This window comes from Cinclus cinclus, chromosome 5 (assembly GCF_963662255.1).
Source record: "Cinclus cinclus chromosome 5, bCinCin1.1, whole genome shotgun sequence".
Lineage (NCBI taxonomy): Eukaryota > Metazoa > Chordata > Aves > Passeriformes > Cinclidae > Cinclus > Cinclus cinclus.
In genome coordinates this window covers 64,235,369-64,260,943 of record NC_085050.1, presented here as the reverse complement: position 1 = coordinate 64,260,943, position 25,575 = coordinate 64,235,369, and the positions used below count along the sequence as shown (strand labels likewise).

The 25,575-nt window shown below is 46.6% G+C and overlaps 1 protein-coding gene across 1 annotated transcript in view; it reads right to left on the bottom strand.

The window, feature by feature from the left end:
- MAML3 (mastermind like transcriptional coactivator 3) overlaps positions 1–25,575 on the bottom strand; it is a 236,881-nt gene that overhangs the window by 21,761 nt on the left and 189,545 nt on the right. The window lies entirely within an intron of this gene.

Genomic DNA, 25,575 nt, shown 5'->3' with positions numbered 1-25,575 from the left:
AAAAAACCAAAAAAACAAAAAAAACCACCTTCCTCAAGACCAAAGAAAGAAAATAAATGTCTCTATCCTATATGATTCCTGCTTCCTTTGAGCAATGTCACTAAAAGCATGGGTTAAGGAGCAGACAGGAGAAGGACAGCAGGATTATTGGCTAAAACTGAGGGATTTGTTGTGGCCCAGGCAGTGCCAGAATCTGTGGATGCTGAGACAAGCATCTCCTTATTTCTGCCAGGTGAGATAGAGCAGCAGAGCCCTACAAATCCATCACAGCTGTAGGGAGCTGACAGCTGCATGTTCCCCGTTCAGCAGACTGCTTCCCCTTTGTCAGGTGTCACTTGAGTGCTGCACACCAGCAGGCACACACCTGGCCCCTCCTTACAGGCACCTGTGCCACGCCAGAGCAAGGCTCAGTCGCTGTCGGAAGATTTAAGGGAGGATGTGGAGATGAGGGCCAAGGCTGGCCATGGATGCTGCTCTGGGCTGCTTTCGGGGCTGTGCTACACCACCAGCACTCACTCACTGCTGTGCCCACTGGAAGCAAAGTTTAGTGAACAGGAGACCACCCCCAAGCAGGGGAAACCCCAGAGATTCCGCATGAGTGGAAGAACTGAGGAAGGTGTGGAGCCCTTCTGCACCAAGGCTCTGGGGTCCAGCTGCCAGAGCATGAGGCTGTTCAGCAGCCTGATCCCCTGGGGTGGCTCTTCAGCATGGTGACAGCCCTGCAGAGCAATGCACCATGCTCCCAAAAAGTTGCCGTGCCAAGTCATCACCTGAGTGGCAGACAATGGGAGTCAAGCCACAATCCCCTGAGTATGCACCAGATGCTCAGACTGCAAAACCACTGCTTTGGTTAAGCTTTCTACACCTGTCTACACTTTCTATTATGTGATTTACTTTTAGCTAGAAAGGCTCTCCTTGGATAATCCCAGCATTTTAGACCTGTATTGCCAGCAGTGTTCTCTAAGGGCACTGTTTAGAGAAGTGTCACGTACAAACGACAGAATCAGAGAAGGCAGTGATGGAGAAGATCAGCTAGCCCTTCTCTCAGCTCCCATGAGGACTCTTTCGTCCAACACACTGGAATTACTGAATCTTGCAGCACATCAATGCTCCTTAACAAACAGTAAAAAGCCTGGGAAGAGGAGGTGATCAAGAAGTTGGTGATATATGCCCGTTAGCAGACAGGTCCTTCTAGAGACGGCCTGGAGAGTGCTCTTGTCAATTGGATGAGTGACATTTAAAAAAAAAAAAAGATACATGTGTCACTTTTCCACAGCTTCCCCCTGGCTCAGTTCAGACAATTATGGCATAACTACCAGGGTTGCGTTGAAACCCTCCCGTGTCAGAGTGTAAGATAGAGAGGGACATTGTCAGCTTCTTTGGGTATCGAAATCTCATTTGCAGGAAGGGAAGGCCTCCTCTGCCAGCTCTTTCTTTCACGTCTGAAAGAAGAAAGTCAAAGTCCGTACAAAGGAAAAATGTGGTGGGTGTTTTTTCCCCAGTAGCCTTTACCTGTGGTCTTTCATTCCCATGGCTGCTGGGAGAGGAGCCTCCTCAGGGGCTCTCTGGAGTAAAATTGCCTTGTCATTTCACAAAAGAGGAATGTTGCTTCCCTACAAGCCGCCTCCTGATGGGCTCCATCAGAAGGTTTCCAAGCTAGTTTCTGTCAGAGCCACTGGCATACCACAAGCCTGCTGTGTCCCAGCCCAAGGAGGGGTGACATGCCAGTGGGTACAGGCTGCACTGGCAGTGAAACTGCATCCCTGCATGTGCAGCAAGGTGAAGAACTTGACCACCCTCCCTGGATGCACTCCCTGAAGCAGCCACTTGGCACTGAGAGGGGAGATCTGGGAGCTTAACTTTAACCAGAGGTGCCTACTCAGACATCAGATGTCTCTGAGTTTCACTCAGCTCCAAAGTGCTGCTGAGGCTTGACAAACACAGCCCAATAGGAAGATGAGAGGATAGGTAAGAAAGTGATCTGCAAGCTTCCACAGCCTGGGAGTGAAATGCCCTACTCACAGACAGCACTGAAGGGGACAAGCAAGTGGTCAGGCTTCTAATGACTTGTGCCAAACAATCAACATCAAGCTGCAAATAAATACCACTGGGAGATGCAGCTCCCTGGCAATCACTGCTTCTGCAAGAAGCTCACAGAATGACAGGATGCTCCTGGTTTCTGGAGCGCTGCAAATCTCAGTGCTGCAGCTCTCTCATGTTTCAAAATCAGGAGTTTGTCTTGCCTTTCTCCACCAGAGAGTTAAGGACAGAAAGTACACCTGCAGCTGGTTCTGCTCCAGGTGTAAAACTTTACATCCATGGAGTACAGAAACTTGCCTAAAAGAATACAAGAGCTGTGGTGAAACTTTCAATCATCTGACTCCAGGAATCCAGGTCTTGGAGCAAAAACGAACAGATAAAATCCCAAAGTGTAACAACATTACCACTTGGCTTATACATGGCCAGATTCCACCCTTTTCCCTGAAAAAGAGACACCCTTTTCCCTGAAAAAGTCTGGGAAGGTAGAAGCTTAAGGCAAAATCATGTAGAAATTGATTAAATTTTTTTCTAGTGTTGCCAGTGTAACAAAATGTTATGATGGCGTTTAGTTATGTTTAGAACTGGAAAACAGGTTTTGCTTATTCCTTAATACCCACTTCTTAAGACTTTCCCCCCTAAAGCTGAAGTGGTTATCTGGAGCACTACAGGCAATTAAATACAAGGTGCAGCAGCCCTTTGCTTGTCCAGAATCCACTATGAGATCCTGAACATATTATAAAGTGGGGATAATATTTTCAGTGTGTTGTGACACATGTGCAGAGTGTTACTGCTTCTTCCACACACATCTCATTGTTTTCAGAGCAAAATTTGTTCTTGGACTCTTGTAGAGAGACCATGCCAAAAACAATGGATGTGCTTGTACACTTTCAAACACCAGGTTTTGGCTTCCTGGAGGGAATGCTTTTGTTGTAGTTTGGTTTACAGCAAAGGCCTCTTTCCAAAGGCACAGTGAACCACCATTGCGCAAAACAACAAATTTCGAGTGTTTCCCTCAATCACACACATGCTCTGTAGAAATTAAAGAGGATTCATTTGGGAAAGCAGGAATGGACTGCACCAAGGTCTGGAAGGAAGCATTTATTCCTTTTTATTATTTTTCTCATTGTTAAATGATCTGCGTCTCCTCCAGGCCATGGTACACATTGCATAGCTTTAGCTTTAATTGCTGTACACATGCATCTCTCTGCCTGTGAGGTTCATATGATGACCTCACTTCATGAAGCATATCCCAGACTTCACACATTAGAAGATGTGGCAGGAAGCAGTAACACTTCATGAAGAAATAACACTTGTGAGGAATTTTACTGCTGTGTCCACTTTTGATGCAAAGAAAGAGAAGGGCCAGCTGGCTGATGGAAGGGGAAAGAACAAATTTTACCTTGTGGGGCAGCAAAGCCACAGTAACTTCTGTTCAAATCTTCTACATGATGCTTCTTTATGCTGACCATTCTCCACCCATTCTCAACAGCTCCCTGTTTTAGTGCATGGTCCATCCTTGCTCTCTTCTACTTTTCAATATTAGTCTGCAGCAGCACATAAAGTGCTCCAGGATTCCCAGCCTCAACGCATTCTGTTATTCAACAGAAACATCTGTTTTCAGGGACTTTACACGCAGGCACAGCTATGGCCCTCTCCTTCACATCAGCATCTTTTCTACTGACCTGAATGAAACTTATACTGTACAAACCAGTCCCAACAAACGTCAAGAATTTTAGATTGCTGTTGTGGTTTGACACTGGCTAAATGCCAGGCACTCACAAGATTTGCTTACCCTCTTTGGCTACAGTTGGGCAGAAGAGAGGGAAGGAAAAAAAGAATTAACTAAGGGTTCAAGAGTTGAGATAAGGACTGGGAGAAAAACCCTTCTAAGGGCAATATAGGTTTAAATTTAAAGATATAAAGTAAATTTATTATTAATAGAGTCAGAGCAGGATAATGAGAAGCAAAATAAGTTTTTAAAACAGCTTTTTCCCCCCCAGCCCCTCCCTCCTTCCCACCGATAGAGGAGACAGGGTGTGGGAGTTTTGGGTAATTTGTCATTCAAGCTCTTTTTCTGTTTGCACAGGGAGAGGAGTCTTGCTTCTGCTGTCTGGTGGGATCCCTCCCAAGGAGGAAACAGTCTCCCCAAAACTGTTGTGCCGAGGGTCACTCGTGCACAGGGTGCAGGATAGGCTGCTCTAGTGTGGAAGAGAGGGCTCTCTCCATCTCTGGAAGCAGGGGCCCTCTCTCTCCATTCCTGACTCCCACTGGATCTCAGCTTTCTCTGCTCCTGCTCTGACATGAGCGCTTTTCCCATGGGCTGTGAGTGGATCTCTGCATCCCCCGTGGATTTCATGCATTACAGTTTGTTTCACCATGGTCCTCACCACAGCTCACTGAGGAATTTCTGCTCCAGCACTTGGAGCACCTCCTCCCCCTCTTTTTTTCCCCCACTGATCTTGGTGCTGTTTTCCCTCTCGTGTCCTCACCTCCTCCTCCCCTCTGACTAGAGGCAAAAGTGCTGCCCGTAGGTGCCACTGCCAACAAGTTCCACCAGCTCAAAGATCCCTGCGGGATCCCAAAGCACTGAGAGGTTGATCCCGTGGAGGTTCCCATCAGGGAGTCAGTCACTGGCCGTGTTCCCCCTGCCAGCCCTGTCCCCATGGCTCAGGCCGTGGTGGCCGTGGCAGAGCTGGCGCTGTTTAACCACGGCCTCTCCTCGTGCAGGGCACTGGGAAGGAGAAGCCACCACCACAGCCCTGCCCTTCTGCCCGTGGCACGGCTGGCTGGGGACAGCCAGGCTGGCGAGGCTGAGCCATAGCTGTGCCGGGATGCCAGCCCTGGAAAAAACTCTGCCTGTGCTGTTGTGATTTTTTTATTAAATATGTCATCCGAGAGGTGTAACCAACCTCTCTGTCTGGGCCAGCAGCACGTCCATCTTCAGAGCCATCAAAAGACTGGCTCTGTTGGCCATGGTGGAAGCTTCTAGCAGCTTCTCACAGAAGCCACCCCTGTGCCCCCACCACCTTCCCCGCTACCAAAAACCAGTCTGTGCCAAACTAATACAAATCGCAGAGATCACAACCAGAGTGAAGATGGTAAATGAACCAGTAACATCCAACTATTGCAGTCACCAGAAGGTCTTCACTTTCACCAAAAATGCCTGTCAGGGAATCTCTACCCACATCATTTCAACACTCTGTAAACTGCTTATGTAGGTTTCTGATGCTTAGCATTTTTACATCTTCTATACCAACACCTAACACCCTTTTCTATAGAAAATGGGGTTTCTCAGATGAGGCCATTTCAGAATTTGGGGTGCCAGAAGTGGCAGGACAGCTCAAAGCCCTGTTGCAGTACTGGGCTCGACAGCTCAAAGCCCTGTTGCAGTACTGGGCTCATCTGAAGTAATAATCTCACTCCTAACTCCTGTTTGTAAGCATCCTTAATCACTGGGTACAGTGGTAAGCCTCTTGATAAATACCTGTGTCAGAAGACAGAACTACACCTGTGGTCAGGTCCAGGCTACTGAAAGTTTCAACAGCCAGATTGGTTAGGAAAGAAACTCACCAGCATCTGTTTACAGATCCACACATCCACCAGTTGGATTTTACTTTCATCCACAGTGGGATCTTCCATCTATATAGCCTTTGAAATATGAATCTGAAACTTTATGCTGGAGGACAGAATTCAAAACCATTTGTTACCCAGTGTCATGCTCTTGAATTTATTTCAACTATTTTTTCTTAACTGTGCTAAAATAATGAATAACAAATACTGGTGGCGGCAGCAGCAAGAGCAGCTGAAACATCCAAACCAAATCCATGCTACAAAAGGAAACAAGTAATAAAATTTCTCTCCTTCTCCTTTACTTTCTTTTCCCATTTTTTTCCCAAGGATTCTACTGTGATTATTGTCCACTTAATCTTTTGCTTTCCCTTCTCCTTTCTGCCAAGGGGTATGAAAGACTGTAAGAGGTCAGAGCATTTCACATCAGTCCTCTACTTATTTTAGGAACTGACTGCTCCTGGAATATGTAATTAGATGCTAACAACTGGGTAAGAAGAAGGTGTCCCTGCCAAACTTTGCTCTGAAATACTAAATCTGTGAAATAATAAATTTATGACTTTCATACAAGGGGCAGGGAAGTGTCCTGTGGGATCTTGGTGACAGGCTGGTTTCTGGATCTTCATTCCCTAAAATAGCCACAGTAACAATTTATGAGTTCTGTAAGTTGACCTGGTTAATGTAATGTTTACTATGCAAACGTAATGATTTTGTTTCATTAAAGGCTACCAAGACTGAAACAAGTAATCCTGACAAACCACCCATGAGTGATCATGGGTCTGCTGAGAGACAAAATGCTAAATGCAGTGCTAAACTAGCACTGCAGGCCTGACCACATGCCTCTACCCAGCTAACAAATAGTTTGGAAAGGACTCCACACAAATTAAGGGGGGAATAAGAACAAAAACTGAGGAAGTTCAGAGAGGGACTCTATGAAAAAGGAAAGCATTTGCTGAGGAAGGACAGCTAAGAAGGACTGCTGGGATATCCTGAAAAATCTACTGGAAGTATCATCTGCTGAGCAGGCAGGTGTGCATGGGCACCACAGATTTAAAATATATTTAACCACAGGGACCGTCCCTGCTGTTAATAAAGAAAACTTGGTTTGCCACTAGCCGTGTGCTCCTTTGAGGAAGCCAAAGAGATTTGTCCAAACTCAGCCCAGCTGACCACAAGTTAGTAGTTACAGCCTACAGCCCAGGGTAGGAGTAGGAAGTTGACAGCCATGAGACTGGGGAAAGGTGACAGCTTGATGCCAAGCCTTGAAAGGCAGACTTGGGAGTGTCCAGGAAGGAAACAGAGGAGTTCCTAGTTCTGCCACTGTTGCAGGTCTCACTTGAGATTTGGAAGCTTCAGAGAGTTAACTTTCATTAGAGTCTTCCACTTAATAAATGCACAGAATTAGTGTGAGGGATCTGGAGGAAGAGAGACACCAGTTGTCATCTGGGGGGGGCAGGGCCCTACATTAGCCATTGTGTGTGGCATTCTTTGCACATTAGTGTCTTAGGTTACAATATGAGATGCAACAAAAACAGCAGCAACAACAAAAAGCATTCTATCAACTTCTCCATAGCTCCATAAACTGTCAAAGCCAGGTGGGGCAGTGTTCTTTATCTCTTCCATGAGCCATCCCTGATGCCTCCAGGAGATATCTTCTGCTAATGCACCATCAAGCCTCATTTCATGACTCTTAAAATTACACCATCCCAATGTGAGATGTTGCACCCAAGGGGGAGGAACCAAGCATTCCTACCCAGATATAATCTGAGACTTGGAACACCACGGGCAGCCTTATCCACTGAATTCCCAGAGGACAAGAGCTCCATAACCACCACTGGACCTCCAGAGGAAGACCAGATCCTTCTACAAGATCACTGCTTCAACAGAACCACATCTCTCACTCCAGGAGGACTGCAGCCACCATTTAATCAAACTGCTACCACCACCCTGGCCAGCAGGGTGTCAGGTGACTCTGTCAGGTTAAGCCAGTGGGGGGTTTTTGCATTTATTTTCATTTTCCTATTGAATTGTAGTTCTGACTTGGGGTGTCCCACTGGTTTGCTTTCAATTAAGTACAATTAGAAAGACTGACAGAGAAGCTTTACTGGTGAGTTGCATTTTTTTACCATGACAGTAGTCTGGAATCAAGTCATCCTTTGAAGCTGACAAATACAGACAATGAAAATGTTCTGTTGCTCCTTGCTCTCTCACAAGTGCTTTTCTCTATAGACACACAGGCACATTTAAAAATTAAGCAAGAAAAATTGTCCTATATTTGAATTTTATAATCATGAAGCCAGGGGACTTGTGCAAGGGCATTGTGTTTATGAGAACTAGATTCTTGACAGGAAAAATACTGTAGCTGATTGGTTTTTTTAAATAAATAAAAAAAAAAGAGAGAGAAAAGAAAACAAAAGAAAAAAGTAACATGCCTGTGCAGCAGAAATTATAGAGGCAGTCCTTCAGAGCAGGCAGCAAGAGACCTGGCAGTTTTCTTTGGCTGTGTAGCTCAGTGTGACTAACACGAGCAAATGTCAACACATGCTCCCTAAACCCTCAACCAGCCTAATCTCACAGGGACTGTCCTCAGCAATGAGGAGTTCCTTAAATCAAGGATCCAAGCATCAGTGTGATGGATGTGCTACTCCAAGCGATGGGAAGCATGGCCACGCTGGGTGAGCTGATAAACAGTCACCCAGGGCTGATGAGATCTGCCTGCTCCCCTCCTGCATGGCTGCAGCGTTGTATCCAGGGCTCCCGGCACAGAAATTTGCTGTGGAGCCCAAGCCTGCACTGGATCCATCCCCCTGCCTGCAGTGAAGGGCTGTAAGAACCACTTTGCCTCCTCGTTTGCAGTCAGGCTCTGCTTTCCCCTGCCCAACACCTATGTCCTTGCCTCCCAGCTCTCCATGATGGGACAGCCAAAACTGGCAGGTTGCTCTGCAAACAGCACGGAGGGGACCAGCTCTCAGCTGCCAGCCGCTGCAACCGCCAGGGAGTGTTTGTTGGGGTGGCTGGTGGCAGACCTCTGCATTACTGGGAGTGAATGGGGCTACTATGTGCCTTTCAAGCCTTTGTGTACAACTGAAGTGCGGGACAATAAGAATGGAAACATTTTTCCTGTTCTTGACATCCAACTGCCTCCTGGAGGATACAGTCTCCACCAGACAGATGGCTAATTTCTTTACTCTAGCCTCCTCCTCCAGCACTCCAGTGTTAGTATGATGTTCTGCCCTGGAGTGAAGCCCTAATTGCCGTCAAACGTTTAGAGACAAAAGTGGTTGTCTATATATCATTCATGCAAGTGTTGTTACCAGGGTGTGAATTAAACAGCAGAAGCCACTTGTCAATTGACTCCAACCTGAGCCATTTTGCTCAAATCCTGGCTTGCATTTTAAAGGATCAAGGTTGACAGTTTTTATTTCAGTGCAGGCAGGGACTGTGCGCACCAGAAGATGCCGCATCATTCACTGAAGGACCCTCAGCTGCTCTGCCTTCATTATGCTTACAAAGGACATGGGGTTCTCTTTCCCCTGATCATTCAGAAATCCTCCCATGGAAGAAAAATGTTCATTTTCCTTTGTCCTCACCAGCTAAACCCAAGGGGCTGTTCAGCATGAAATGCACACTGAGCACAAAGCCAAGACATAGAGTTCCTCATTTGTCTCGCTCACATATAAGACATATTTTGGGACCGACCAAGTTCTTGTTTCCTGAAGATGTGGCTGCCATTGAACAGACAGGTAATACTAATGGCCAGACGGTGACAGTCAGCTATTGAGAGGCTGATTAGATGCACATTTATTGTCTAATTATGTTGTGTGACAGCACAGGCTGCTGAACACCATTTTAACATGCAGAGTAACACCTCAGGAGGCTCTTCATTATGCATTCAGTGGGCTATTTTCAGACTAAACAGCATGTCAGTGGCTGTGTTTATCCTTTTCCACCTGGGCAGAGGAAACAGTTCAATGTTCCTCCAGGGAATTAATAGATATTACAACCCACACGTTGATTCTCCTCAACAGACAGAAATGGCCAGACATATTACATGTTTCCAGAAAATATTGAGGTCTTGACAAAGAGAGATTGCTGGGGGGGGGGGGAAATGAGTTTGAGCAGAGATCCTGAATTTAAAGGAAGCCAAATTCCCCAGGATCAGCATGAAACCCTGCCTGCTTTCCCCCCATGCTGAGGTGCACATGCACAAGCAGGACACGGACATGCAGAGCCTCTTGTGCAACAGCTTCTGACAGCACTGTGAGAGGGGAATGCTTTTCCTGGGTCTGAAACTGGTGGTGGGAGTCCTGCGAGCCAAACCACATCACTGTCTGCCCTGGAATGCTGCTGGGCTGAGAGGGCAGCATCTGCAATGGGGCTCATGGGGGCCTTCCCCCTCTCCCTGTCTCTCCCAGCATGATTTACTTCCTCTTGCTGAGAATACTTCATCTCATACCCTTTAACAAATTCTGCCGGTGGCTTCCTGGGAATGGATTAATTCCCATGCCTGTAATTCCACAGCAGTGGCTGAAAAATGTACAAATCAGTATCCTTCCTTTTCTTTTTCTTCCCTTAGCCCACACAGCTTTGATAAAAAATGGCACCTTCAAGAAGCCACTCTCCCCAAACCTTGGATAACACCTGGTAGTTTTCTTAGACACAGCAAGGCAAACAGAGAGCAATAAAAATGTTACAGGATGGCCACATGGTTTTGGCTTGTAGAGGGGAGGGGACAGGATGGACAAAGCTGGTCTAGAGATGGTGAGGGTAGGCAACATCACTGCCAACAATGGCAGGGAGAAGGGCCGAGGGAAGGAAGATGGGAAGTCGAGATGGGTGAGCCTAAAGGCAAGGGAGTGGTACCAAGGGCAAGTCTTCTTTGAGAGCTCCTGGCCTGGCACACATTGGGAGGTGCGAAGAGAAACCTGAGCCCTGAAGGCAAAACCCAGGTCTCAGCCCATCACTTCAGGCTCCCAGCAGGGATTCGAGCCAAGATGCTGACTCTGCCATTTATTTATTCCCAGATTTTTAAGTGGCTGCTGTACAGTATTTACGAAGTTTGGCACGATCTGGGCTCAGAGCAGCATGAGGTCCTAACAGAGCCACTGCTAATTATACACCTCAAATTAAACTCAGAGATGTGGTGGGTGGTTCTTGAAGTCCCTGAGTTGAAGACCACTGGAAGCTCAGAGAGTCTCTTGGGGAAAGCCCCATAGCCCTCTCATGCCCTCACATTCCTCCTGAGGCACTGGCTTCCACCCACTGTCCAGGATGGGATGCTAGGTTAGGATGCCAGGTCCATGGGCTCAGGCTGGTCACTGTCAGGTGCCTAATGTCACCCACCCCCCCCCCCCCCACCCTCCCCCATACCCCCTCTTTTTCAGGACACAGGAGGGCAGCAAAGGAGGAAGCAGCATGTATTCTCTGAGCAGCTCTGACATGGGAGATTGCAAGGTCAGCAGTCCCTCCTCGCCACCAGTAAAACCTAAACCTAACTTGAAATGAAAGAGTGTTTATTAAAATTGACATTTCTGTGGTGTCTGCCCAGCTGATTAGAAGTAACAGCTGTGAAGCCAGCAGTGAAGAGGCCTCATATCCCAGAAGCTTCAAAACCACTTTATATCCTACTTTATTACTGATTTAACAGCCACACAAAAAGATTTAGAGTCAAGTTTCTGCAGACTGAGAGGACCACACAGCTCCTCATAAGCACCTGCAGTGCCTCTCCGGGGCTGGGGCACACACCAGGAATGGTCATGCAAGCCCCCATGGGACCTGGGGGGGTCTGCTGGCACCTTCAGAAGCTGGAGGTGATTCCCAGCTGCTCTAGGTTAGGCAGCAGAGGATGGAGGTGCTGCTGGCAGCTCCTCAGTGGCAGGCATGCTCCTCCTCAAAGTGATGGCAAAGCACATTTGGGAAGGTTTTCTGTGGCAGAGGAATATTGAATTCATTATGCTTCAGGGAAAAACTTAGAGGTTAAAATGAAATGGCAGCAGGTGCATCTAATAAGATTACAAGGTTCCCCTGGGATGCACTGGGAGAGCAGTTTCACTGTGTATTTCAAACAAGGCTATACTGTTGAAATCAACAGGATTTTAGTTGCAAAAGGCGAGCTAATTGGGAATTCAATTCGTGATTATTCAGGTATAAGGCATAACACAGCCAGAGATGTGCTCAAATAAAATCTGCTTGATCCAAGTTAGGAAGAACAAAGCGGATATACCTCCTGAGTACAAATCTATGAGACCTGAGTATGGAGATACAGGTGGAAAGTACACCTTGCAGAGATTTCTGTACTGTCATTAAAAAAACATTATAGTGAAAACAGAATGAAATATATCATGCTAAAATACCATTTAGATTCTGAGGCTCTCTGCTTTAATACCTTGCACAGCCTCAAAGGAGGGGCTAGATATGCCAGCATACCACCCTGAACTAACCAAGCAGTTTCCAGATCTGTAATTTACAAATAACCTTATGCAATGAACTGAATTAAACCTTAAACTTTATTTTGCTGTATCTGTAAGAAATTAGAACAAACTATAATTTTGCCATGTTGCATCTAGGCAGAACATGTACAACTACCTTTCAGACATGCTTATAAGGCAGAACTGACAGCCTGAATGGAGGAGATGCTCTGAAGATCCTATACAACCCTCAAATAAATCTCTGAATTTCTATTTGGGCCAATCAATCTGGCTTTCCAAGTGTCAGCTGGTAACACATCTGTCAGCATCCAAGAGCTGCAGTCACAGGGTAAGCTGTATTCACAGCTGGAAACTTAGCTTAGTGATTGCTTACACTTAAGTAAAAGATAACCCTGGATTATGCATTTCACACAGCAGAGGTTAAAAACAGGACTGGGGTTTGTGTTAATGCCAGTACAATGTTCCTCTCTGACTCCAAGTGCATACGAGGTTGCTTGTAGTAATGTTTTCCCTCATGCTTCTATGCTGCTCAGGAAAAATAAGGGAGAGCTCCCACTGCAACAGGGGCTCACCTGCACAGCTTGTAGATCCAAAAGGAGATAGCTTTAGCTGTAAAAAATCCTATCCTGTTCTCTGTGGGAAGCTTCCAGCTTTGGCCTGGGAGCATACACTTGCTTACCTTTATATCACTGTATGGACTTGCACGTTGACAGCTGCTATAAATATCGGCAAGAGGTGTCCAAGTACCCCTGGGGTCCTACCAGCCCTCATGAGCCTGTAGGGCTCAGGGTTAGAGAGCATCTCTGAATGTTCCACCTGATGAGAGGGCAGTGAGGTAGACATTTCAGCTGGCTAAGTAGAAATGTGTTCCTCAAGCCAGCTCCAGTGGAACCATGGGCAAACTAGAGCCCTAGTAAACTCTACAGGAAGATACGAAGAAGAATATTTTAAAATCCAGCAAGTAATGAAACAACTTTACCAGAACTCTGAAGCACTTCAAGGGGTCACAATCAATCAGTTAACAGGAATGACCACACATTTAACTGTAAAAGAGATGCAGACTCTTCTACAATTTCAGTGAAGGTTTCCCAGAGGTTTTTTCACAAAGGAGTACTCATTTAGCTCCCTGGGAGGCACCCAGAACACACCAACTTCAGCAGCCTGGTGCTCATGGGGGAATCTAGCCCAATTTTCCGGACAGCCATCCTATGAAGCAGTATTCCTGCATTCAGCAATGTAACAAATGAAACACCTGGCACCTGCCCCTGGAGTAGCTTTTTTCGAACTGCTAGGAGAGAGAGACAAGCCCTCTTTCCAGGCCATCCTCCTTTTCCCTCTGACTGGGATCTCCCATATCTGGAGATAAAGACCCCATAGACTAGATCTCTCTGACCCTCTCTCCCAGTGAAATTGGAACCACTCTCTCACCATCAGTCAGAGCTGGTGAGAGATGCCAGTGATTAAATGTGGCTCTCAGTGAGGCTATCCAGAGGCTGTAGCAGGGAGCAGGGACAGTTCATCTCCCTCTCCCATGCCAGCCCTCAGGATCAATGAGCCCGTCTGCCAGGGTGGGATGGTGGCTCTCGAGGTCACAGTCCTCACTAAGTGACACAAGGGCTTTATCACCTCTGCCATAAGGGCTTCAGTGCAGGAAACCAGCCCTTTCCTATCACACCACCTGGGAACGTCCAGTTTTCCACCCAGTCAGCAGCTTCCTTAGAACTGCGACCCACCATGAAATAGAATGTGGGTGCTGGTATTTTAACACTGTTTTATGATTTCTAACAACTTCACCTCAAAGGCAAGATGCTTTTTAATTCTGTTTCATTTTTAAACAGCATTAAATATGGAGTTTAATGTGTTTTACCAAAGTGGTGAGAACAGAAAGGGAAAAATGTAAGCAATTGGGAGAATAAATGGAAACTGAATGTTGCACCTGTAAGACAGTATGTACTTTTCATGCAGAACTAATTAGAATGAACCAGAGGGTTTAAGAGAGCAAGAAGTATGTACTGGAGAAATAGAAGGATGCCACTGCTAACACAGAGGTCTTTATCCCAAACTACTTCACTCTTGGCTCTTTACCTTTTTGTGTCCCAGTTTTCCTAAAAGGGAAATCACCTGCTTCCTTTCTGATAGTTCGGAGGATAAGCTCATCACTAACTTGTGCTGTTGGCACATCCACTGGTGATGACAGAGGGGGACTGGACCAGGAGGGTTCCCTGAGCTTGGCCCTGTGTGTGAGGGAAGCAGGCTAAAATCCTTGCACTCTCCTGCAGCAGGCAAGCTCACTCAGCTTCCATCTGTCAGCTAGCTCTCTAGATGAGGCTGCGGCTGTGTCCATCCCACTGCACTTCCACAGTGGGCTACCTGTGTGGTAGGGAGAGCTTCACTGCTGGAAAAGCCTCTCCTGCACGGCTGCAGTCCATTAAGGCAAACTGCAGTCTGTGCCAGTTCACCTTAATGTGCTGGGCTGTGAGCTATGGCTGTTCAGGAGCTGATTCAAAAATGATTAAGTGGCTCTTGCTCCAAGGGCAGCTACTTTGGGATCAGGGATAGATGACAGCCAGGCACAGCAACTTCCTCCACTGCTGCATGTTAACTCTCACATGTTTCCAGGGCAGGGCCCTCAGAAGCAGGGAGGCTGACAGAGGGATTTACCAGAGTCTGTTTTAATACAGACCCTGTCAGGTACGTACCTGTGTGTAGCACACATGTGTAAGGCCATGTGCCACCCCTTTGCCATTGTTCTCCCACACACCTTAACTCATTCCCACCCACAGACAAGCCCAATAAGCTATCTTTCTCTCTCTGTTGCAAGTGCCTGTGTGTTTTTAAAGAGAGAGAGGAGTGCCCAAAGAGCATGCAAATGGAAACCCAAAACGGGGAGGATGCTACCAGCTCTGAGGGGCATTCCCAGAACTCGGCACTTGTGGAACCTAGGAGCGAGCAGCAGGAGAATGCACAGTGAGCACACATTTGTCCCCTCTTCTCAGCCCAGAGACTGTGCTGGAAACAGTACAAGCAACTTGTCTGGGAGACTGACTCCAGCTGCCAGTCAGCCATGCTGGCTGCACTCCTTTGTTCCTCAGTCTTTCTCTTAGGGCCCTGCTCAGAGGGAGGCTGCAGCATGTGCTCAGCAGCTGGGCTCCATGCCCACAAAAAAAAAAAAAAAAAAAAAAAAAAAAAAGAAGGGAAGGAGATGTTTGACACACTGGCAGAGCAGCTTGTTTGTTGTAAGGAAAAGAGGCCATGTCAGCTCTGGTGCTGCCCTAGGAAGGGCAGTGGGCTTCCCCTGTGGAGATCAGCAGAATAAGTGGGTGCCGCGGAACCAACTGGTACAGGCTGAATTTCAAAGCTAAACTGCTGAACTGCAATAGTCACCTGCAAAGCAGCAGGCAGGGTTCACACAGAGAACCAGCAGCACACTTCTGAGATGCTGGGAGCCAGCATGTTGCTGCTCTCACGGCAGTGTCTCTTGTGCCACCGTGCAACTCTGCTGCCCAGCTCATGTATCCCTCCCATAACCCAGATGCTGCTCCAAGTTCCAAGGGGTGGTGAGCTAAGGGGAGAAGAACTTGGTCCAGAGTGGCCCAGTGGCAGAACAGGAATACCAGAATACCAAAAACAGGAATACCAGGAATACCAAAGCCAGATCTTCAGGCTCCCACTCTCATCCTCATGCCTGTCACCTTTAGCTCCCTTGTTCATAGTCACTCACTCTATTTTATATATAATTTACATGTTTGTCCTTAGTCGCAGCTATGCCACCAAAACTACTCAGGCCACTGGGGTTTGACAAACATTTAAGAAAAACTCATTTTGAAGCAGCAGTTGCAGATAGATACTAGATACAATAACAACTACACCCTGCAGCTTCTACCCTGAAAGTGAAGGATTGAATTGAGCAATACCTCCTTCATGGAGTTTGTGGCTGGTGGCCACTCCTGTAGTGCTGCTTCAGATCCCTGTTATTTTATTATCCCTATTTTTACGAGTTCCCAGGGAAAGTGCAATCACAGCTTTGCGGCTTCCTGGAGCAGCTGTCCCCCTGCACTGCTGCAACCAAAAAAGCTGACACTGGAGCCTGGCACTCTGCTTTTTATTGCCATCCTACTCCTAATTGGAACAAAAAAGGAGCATGCAGAGTCATGCACCAACCCAAGGAGATATTAGCTAATAGAAATTGTGCCCCACTGCACTAAATGCTAGTCACTTAAATCAATCTCTTCCTTCTTCCTCTCACCTCCATCTCATTCTCTCCACCTTCCCTGTGCCTTCATCCTTCCCTCCCCCTCTCCTTCTCAGCCCCTCCTTCCCCAAATCCTCCCCCACCGTCTGATTTCTAATCCCTCTAGGGCAATTAAAAGCAGGACCAACAACAAAGGGAAGGCAACAGGAAGCCCTATTATTCATCCTCTGCAGCACACCATCCCCTCAGGTTTGCAGCACCCACCCCTGTTGCAGGTAGCTGGCCCCCAGCCCGGGGCAGGGGTCCCCACAAGCTGGGGTACCTGGGGTGCTGTGCAGTGGCTGTGGGTGCCTTCCCCCCTCCCTGCACCTAAGAGGCACTCGTCTTTCTCAGATCAATTACCACAAATGATTTATGTGGCCAGTCAAGAGGGCCTGCCAGGGTTCTTATTTCATCTCTGAGAAAAGGAACTCTGCTGGAATTTTATCAGGGAGCTTGGATTAAATTGACAGCTGCCTTTTGTTTTGTTTTTAAAGACCTTCCCTTAAGAGCACAGCATTCTGCCTGGATTTTGGCGGGGGGCGGGGGGCGAAGGAAATCCAACACTGTGCAAGGATACAAGCCCCTCCTTTAAGAGAAAAATCCATTTACTTCACTCCATATATATTTTAAGTGAGGCCATTTTTAAGGAGCTGACATCTGCAAAGTGATCCCCACTCCCACCGACTTGAAGCAGCATTTTATTTCACTTCACTGAAGCCACGAAGGCAACAGCTTTTCCTCCCTAGTGCAAATGTCAGCGAGGCTGACAGAGGGAAACGATGGAATCTTCATCTCAACACGAGCACAGTCATCTCAAAATTCTCCCAGCCCTACCACACACAAAGCATCCTGCATCCCGTTCCACGTCCAGGCGTGCAAACACGCCAGGAACACCCACATATTGCACTCAGGAGCGCAGGGACACCCACATATTGCACTCAGGAGCACAGGGACATCCACATATTGCACTCAGGAGCACAGGGAGGCAGATCCTGTTTCAGAGAGACCCCATGCAGGCAGACATGCTGGGACACAGCGAAGCAGAGCCCGTGTAGAGCAGACAGGCACACACGCGCCGCAGCACAGCGCGCACGGGGGGAAACATGCCAGCAGGCGTGCAGCTACACACAAATCATCCAAAAATGTGCCCAGAAAGGCACGTGCACAGGCAGAAGGCATAGAGAGACACACAGACAGAGCCGATCACAACTTCAGCCACTGCCAACAGCAAGAAGTACTAACAAGTATTTAACCAAGTCAGCTGCCTCTTGCCTTCCTTTGCTTTAGTAGCTGGTTCGTGCACACCCTTTGAACAGATTTGAAAGCATTTGTTCTCTACATAACACGATTTGGGCTTTGTATATATATTTGGGAGGCAAAGTCTAACACAAGGACATAAAATTATAGAGGAAGCCAGCAGAGATTACAGCATCAGTGGTGAAAGGTCTAGATATATATTTATTGCCTTAAAAACAATTCTGGGTTTGATACAAAGCAGCAGTCTTTCTCTGTACTGCAGGGTGGTATGGAGGAGGAGAATAGTATGTTAATTCTGTATTAGAAGAAGTGAATAGGATTACAAAATAGAGATGAGCAGTCCAATAACAATGCTAAGAAGGTGCAGAAAGAGGATGCAGGGTGGTATGGTTCACACAAAGGAGACATGTCTCGTGGTAAAGGACTCTGTCAACCTGAAATCCAGGCATTTGCAGACATAAGCTACAGTATTTTCAATAAATTTACCACCCAGATGCCTGCACTCACTTCTGGGTTTTTTTTTGTATTGACGTTTTCATACTTTCAGATTACTCTCTGCTTACCATCACTTTGCAGAAGAGCTAAATATGCATTTGGGGGGATGGAAAAAGCTTGGACACCAATGACACCCATGTGCTGCTCAGTGCATCAAAATATTTGATAGGGGAAAAAATAAAAACACTGTTTTCCCTCATACTTTTTCATCTGGGCACTTCAGGTTTTATCATCATCGATATTAACCCTAACTGATTTCAGAAGAAGAACTATTTTAAAGCTAGCTGGCATATTTTTAAATGCAAAACCTTTAAGCTGCATGTGTTTTTTACTACTCTGTCCACAGAAACTGTGGACAAAATATGCTGCTTCATTTATTACAAAATGGCCACATTTTCTTACTCCTTCCTGCCGCCCATCACTACTTTTCCTCTAAATGGGCATGTTTACAGAGACTGGAGAACTTCCAGCTCTCATACCCCAGAAAAATGATCTCTTTGCTATAGGATATAGCTGACAGGAATGCTCTGCTCTCCTCCTCAAGGCTGGGGAGAATGCTTTGGTGTTCAAAGACCAAGGTGGCAGCATCTTCACCCCCAATCTCTTATAAAGATTGCACCAAGACCAGTCATTTCTCCCTGCCTCTGGTCACATCACTTGGATAAAGAAAGAGAGCTGAGTACGCTGTTAAACAAAGAGGGTTATGCTAATTTTATGCTAATTAGGTGTATCAATTCAGCCCTGCTATAGAATTACTTCCCTCTGCCCAGGCCTTCTTCAGCTGCAGAAAGGATGACAGGGGGAGCTGACAAGGCATGGTAAGGATGAATGCAATGCAGGGAGTCCAGCAGCACTCAGAAAAATAAAAAAAAAACCAAAAACTCAGTTACTTTTGGTGGATTTACTCTCTTTGTGGCTCCATTCCCGTCCAGTGCAACCCTTGGCAAGGCTGCCAAGCTCTCAGCCCCAGAAATAGCATGTCAAGCAGCAGAAAAACCAGAGGGGAGGGGGAGATGCAGATAAAAATAGAGAGAAATGTTGATTGCATTGTTACTGCTTCAATTAAGCTCAGACACTTCAGCCTGATGAGTCAACAGCAATGACAAGAGGGCACAGAAAACAAGAGCGATTGCAGTGCAAACCAGTTTATCAGTCCCGCTAATGTGGAAAGCACCGAACTCCCAAACCAATCACTGTGATAGGGAAAAGAGGAAGTGCTCCAACACCGTCCTCCTGCACCAGTCTGACAACAGCAGCAGAAGCCACGAACAAGTGGTGAGCTAATAATGACCGGGCAGGAGAGCTGATGGTTTGGACCAGAGCAGCCCTCCCCAGCCCAGCATGCAGCACTGGGCGGTAAAAGTGGGGCTCTGGAGGCCAACTTGACTTGTTCAAATGTAGCCATTGTCTTCTCCAGGGACTTAAATCACGCTTGTGATTCTTTGTGCATTTCAGCGGTGGCGGCAGAGACAGGGAAGTAACAGATGGGTATAATTACAAGGACCAAGGCACAGTTCCTTCTCCATCACCCCATGTGATGCACATTTTCTCTATGAGAACAGACTGCCTTGCACCCTGCCCATGAGTGGGGGTGATCCAACTTCTTCCCCACACCACCTCTGCTGCTAGGAGCTGACAGAGCAGGGATTTTGGTCAGGGCAGCGGTGCAAATACAACATATGCTGAGTGAGAGGGAGCACAAGCACCTCTACAGAATGGGAGGTTGGGTGGGAAGCTGCCCCTGTCGTTCCCTCCCTGAGTGTCAGGGGACAGGCTTGGGGCTGAGGCAAATAAGCTCTGGTTGGGATTGCTGTCTGTGTCACCCACTATATCAAGTCACCTCTGAAAAGAAAGGAAGAGATGCAGTTGATCATAACTTCAAACAGTCTGTCTCTTGACCTTGCCACACCAATCCCTGGGAAATGTTCACCTCTCCCTGTGAAGTAGTTTACAACATATATAACATCAGCATTTATTGCACCATCTGCCAGCACTCCTCCTTTTACCAACCCCATCAAAGGAATGCTGAGGAAGTTATGTATGGAACCACTTATGACCAGCAGCAGTGCCATAAAACCCTGCTCTGCAGCCTGGGCTGCCCAGGTTATCCCACCACATCCCAATTCAGGGATTCATCCCATTCTTGTCCTGTCAGTGCAACATAATGTTCTTACACTCAGAAGTTTTGTTAGCCCAGTGTCCCATCTCTGACAGTAGCCAGCCACAAATTCTCTGGAAAAGCATAAAAGGAACAAGGACTGGTGCACAGTGAGTTGGCCCTTGGGATCCCTCCCAGCATCCAGCAATTAGGATGAAAAGCATCCTGTGCTGGTGACTGTATAGATCTAACACCCTTGCTCTCAACTGCAAAGCTCTCCTCAGTGCTTTTAAACAATTCCTTTTACATACAATCTCTGCAGCAGTGTGCAGCAGGGAATTCTGCATATTAAGTTGATGTTGAGCAGAAAAACCAACAAAACAAACCCAAAACATTCTTCTGCTTTAAACCTACTACCCACTCCCGTGCTGCTACAGAGACACTAGATTATCATGCTCCTCTTCCTTGACATTGGGGAATTTCACATTTGGGGCAAATCCCTGGGTACCCAGCTGCCTCCTGAAGTTCCATACATGTCTCCCTTACCAAACAGCTTTTCAAGTTATTCCCACCTGTTTGTCACTGCCTAGCCAGCCATTGATTGTGGCAGGAATATACAATTTTAAGATGATGCTATGCCTAGGTTTAAAAAGTGCATTTTTGGACCTAGAGGCCCATCAGTCTGCATGGTTTGGGCTTGCTGCACCTGCCAGTATTTGAGAAAAAAAAAGTGCCAAGCCTCTTCCTCCTTTGTCCAGGGGAGGAAGAGCCCAGTTAACATGGGGTTCACTGGGGTGTCATTTGTCAGGAGTCTGGAAACAGCCTCTCTGGCATAGCCTAGCACATCCTGTCACCCCCCGCTACCAAAAGTCACAGAGAATAATACCAGAGTTTGCTGAGCAGGGGCAACATCACTACAGGAGAAAGGAAATGCCGTGGTGAGCTAGGGTGCTCCATAAGTGCACCTGAGAACTGCTCTTTACCTTCCCAGCTGGGGCGGCATCCAGTTACTGAAAGGAAAATAAGTACACCTGGAAACACTCAATAGCATCTGAGGTGAAAACCTGCCCACCCCTCTGCACAGGGGAAATACAGTTATCCGCTCCAGAGACATGGATCTGTCAGAGAGGAAAGGGGCTGGCACAGGATTAGAGAGAGCAACATTTGAAAGTCCTCAGATCCTGTGTTTGCACACAGGCGGGGCCACATCCAAGGTTCACAGTCTTGCTGGTAGCTATTCATCAAAACATTTGCACTGCCAATTTGACAACATTTGTTGAAAATCTATGCTCAGTTCACAAGGCTCACACCAGACTGTCCAAATAAATGACTGAATAATCTCTTTTCTTAATGTTATCTCCCAGTATTTAGGATTACTTCATGCCAGATACCCTGCTGAAAGACAGGCTTGGCATGGGGGAGGAGTAGAGACAAGGCTGCTCGGGGGAAGAGCCAGGCCAATATTCATTCTGTTTCGTTCCCCTGTGAGATCCTTTCCATCACACTACTGAGCACAACACAATTAGTGAAAGGGGCCCATTTTTCCTCCAGGAGCCAAGGTCCCAAAAAGGTACAGCTTCAACATCATTAGCAGTTCATCTTCTTAAACCTCCGGGCAGCCCCTAGGCAGATCCCCTCATGCAAACCCCACACCTCTCCCCCTTTTTGGTGTCTGCTTATCAGACTAATGAAGCACATCTACGCTGAAAGGTCTTGAGGTAGAAGACAGCAGCTTAACCATGATTCACTACATGTCTTTCCCCTCCTCCTCTTTATCAAATAAAGCAAGCAAAATTTCCTACACTTAAATGGAAGGGAGGAGGAAGGAAGGAGGGTAAGGGGAGGGAGACATTTGTCTGGTAATTCCCAGCAGAAGGAGATGTCTGTTTACTTTCTTTGACTGAGCACTTGCATATTAAAAAGGCTCAGTTCCTTAGCGGACAGGATTTATCAGTGCCACGTTTTCTACTTAATAGGCCAGAGCTGGCAATGCCTGCTCCAGGTAGCTGGAGACAGAAAAAACTTCGTGTGACCTTCCCCTTGCCCTTCTCTGAGTCTCCTCTGTAGAGGGGAGCCAGCAGAGGATGCAGAGAGAGCTGAGAGCCAAGGGCCATGTGGTGGGGAAGGGATGCTTCGTGTGCCTTAGTACTAAAACAAGACCACTGCGAGAACAGTGAAAGCACAACAAGGCTCCATTAGCTTTTTTCCATTCAGTGATATCCGGAAAGGCAATTTCCAGCTTTAGATAAAAACACATAAACATCTTTCATCATGTCACCGACCTAAATATAGATGATTACTTCAAGGCAAGAGAAACAAAAAAACAAAACCAAACCAAAACAAAACCCCAAAAAAACCAACAACAACAAAAAAGCCCTATTCTTATAAAGCTTCAAAAGCTATGAAGCCCTACAAGCAGACTGCAGTAAAGAGGAGCAATAGATAACCAGTCAGATGTAAAGAGAGAGAGAAAGGAATACATGGTTGTGAATGGTTGTCCTGATGGACCATTATCCTGGGCCCAGCTTTCACCTGCTCCGTGACACAGGCTTTTTCCATGGCTTCTTGGACACTTGGCTGTCCCCTGGGCTGCCTCCTCCTGTCACCCAGAGCCTTTTCCTGCAGCACAGTACAGCAAGCAGGACCTTTGCTTTGTCATAAAGCCTCTGGAGCTCAGATTCACATTAACACCACCTTAACCAGGCCATTACACTGCCCTAAAGGGTCAGGCCACGTTTTCCAAAGGGACATAAAGTTGCCTTTGGACCTAGGGACACACTTTGGAACATGACAAATCTACACATGAACCAAGGTGGTGCTAGACTCCAGTAGCACTTGAGCATGAGCCTAAGAATGCTTGACTGTGTTGCCTCCAAGGTCACCCTCACATCACAGTGAGGTTGCACTGCTCTTGTGAAGGATAAGTGGTTTTGCTCTCAGCACCTGTGCTGGCTTGCAGCAGCAATCCCCAAAACCATAGTGCCAGGGACCCACCACTAACAAGCTAGAGGGTTCCAGTAACACACACACTGGAAGCATAGGCATTGGCAGGCAAGCTCTTTCTACTCACACAATCCAACATTAAATATCAGTGACAAATCATGATTATCCATATTTAATGCACATCCTACCATTCACAATCACTGAATAGCATTTTATAACCCTCACTGGTATGTGCTGGGGTCAGAACTGGGTACTTAATTGCCCCCTGCCTCGGTTTACCCCATCCATAAATGGTATATCGAGTACACAGAAAAACTGCCATCTTGGGGCTCTGTGTGAACCGTCATAGGTACTTGCAAAGACAGATGTGCATTTGGTGATCAGCTGCTGTTTCTTTAAAATCAAGTGACATGCACTTAAATCCTACATGCAGCCTTCCAGTAACTTATAGCCTCTTCCAGTACCTCAGGGAGAGCCTACAAGAGAGATGGAGAGGGACATTTTACAAGGGCATGTAGTGACAGGACAAGGGGGAATGGCTTCACACTGGCAGAGGTTAAGTTTAGACTAGATATTAGGAACAAATTCTTTTCTGCGACGGTAGTGAGGGTACTGGCTGCCCAGACAAGCTGTGGATGCCTCATCCTTGTGAGTGTTCAAGACCAGGTTGGATGGGGCTCTGAGCAACCTGGTCTAGTGGAAGGTGTCCCTGCCCATAGCAGGAGTATTGGAATTAGATGATCTTTAAACCATTCTGTGATTCTGTGATCGCTCTTGTCACAGTTTCAAGTCAGTCTTCCTTCTGCTGCATCAGGGGGAGCTTTGCCTGAGAAAGGGCTTTGGGAGCATGAAAGCTATTGTTTATGCAGTAAAAAAAAAGTAATTCTTGTCAAATAAACTGTATACTATTTTAAAATGAGTTCAGTAGAGATAGTTCATTGTCATAAACACTTACTGCTGTACAGTCTCTTCCCAAGCATTGCACAATTGTCAGTGATGAGGGACTGACAAACCCCCTTAAGCTGCCAGAAACTGCCTATGTTTAGACCCAAACAGAAACTCCCTCTTTCTCCCTAACACAAGACTATCCTGAATTTGCAGCAATAGGCTCGGTTCTTCTGAGACAAGGCAAAGGAAAAGCTCAACCAATCCATTGTACCCACTTTGCAATTTTACTGTATTGCAAAGACATAAGAAACCTCAAGTTTTACCGCTTGAAAGGCAGGGACCAGATGAAATCACAAATACCATGCAAGTATCAACTTCATCACAGACCAACCATACAGAGTACAATGTTGACTGAAACCCAAGGAACCCACAGGACCTTTTTAATAAACAAGTTTGAAAAATCACAACCAATGAACATTTTTTTTCTCTCCCAATAATGTGAGTTAAGAGTACTTTCCATCAATACAGGTGAGATGAGTATCAAAAGGAAAAAAAAAGCACCAAACGCAAAGGAGCTGGAAGAAGATAGCTCAGGGAAGTCCTCCTTGGGGGGCATGAGGCTTGTAGAGAACCAGAATGGACAGAGCTCTCCATGGAAGTGTTACTGCCAATGTTCCTGTGAATGACTCTGCCAAAGAGAGACACCTGCACACTCAACCCCATTGCCTGATCTTTGGGTCAGCGTGTGTTTAGTGAGGTCATGGGCCTGGGCTACATCCTTGTGTCTTGCTCTCTTCACTAATTGCTAGTCAGAAATGAGCCCTGCGAGGAATAGCAGCACAGCAAAACTGTGTCAAAACTCCCTATTTCTTGTCTCATAAAATACCTACTGCTTAAATTGTCAGAGGAAAGTAAAAGCTGCAGTCTCAACTCCATAGCATAATTTGCTTTATTTTTTTTCCTGTGGAAATGCAAACTCTTGCAATAAAGGCTACTCCTCATGTCTCATAATATGGCCTTTGACTCAAAGGAATCTGCACTGCAGTGTTTGTAAAATTTGCTGTTGGCCTGATAAGACTCAGAAGATTTCTCTAGCACTGTCAATCCTGTGCATATACCCAGATGACCTGAAACACTTCTGGTAAAGTTCCAGTGCCCTCCATGCTGGGTACTTGCAGGACTGGTAAGTTCTGTGTTTCCTGACTTTCAGGCCAGCATGAGGATTGCTCAGTGCATGTGTCCACACAAGTGAAAAGAGCTTTGTGGTAGGGTAGAGAAACCCATTGCATGAGGATTTGCTTTGGAGGGCAGGCACCAACAGGGTTATTTCTATCTTGTGTTTCACTATGGCTATTCTGAGACGTACCTACGAAGCTGCAGCCCAATCCCAAATTTCTGTGTCCTTTAAAATCTTTAATCAACCACTCCATGGGTTGAAAATGGCAGCAGGCCAGTGCATTATCCACAAAAGAGCAGAGGATTGAGTTATGATACTGTTGTCTAATTTCCACACATCCAGTGTATTTACACACATCACCGTGCTACTTTGCTTCTTGATCATTTCAGCCTGAGGTAAAAGCTTAGTCCTACCTACACAAAAGACCTGCTTTTTGCCATCATAAGTG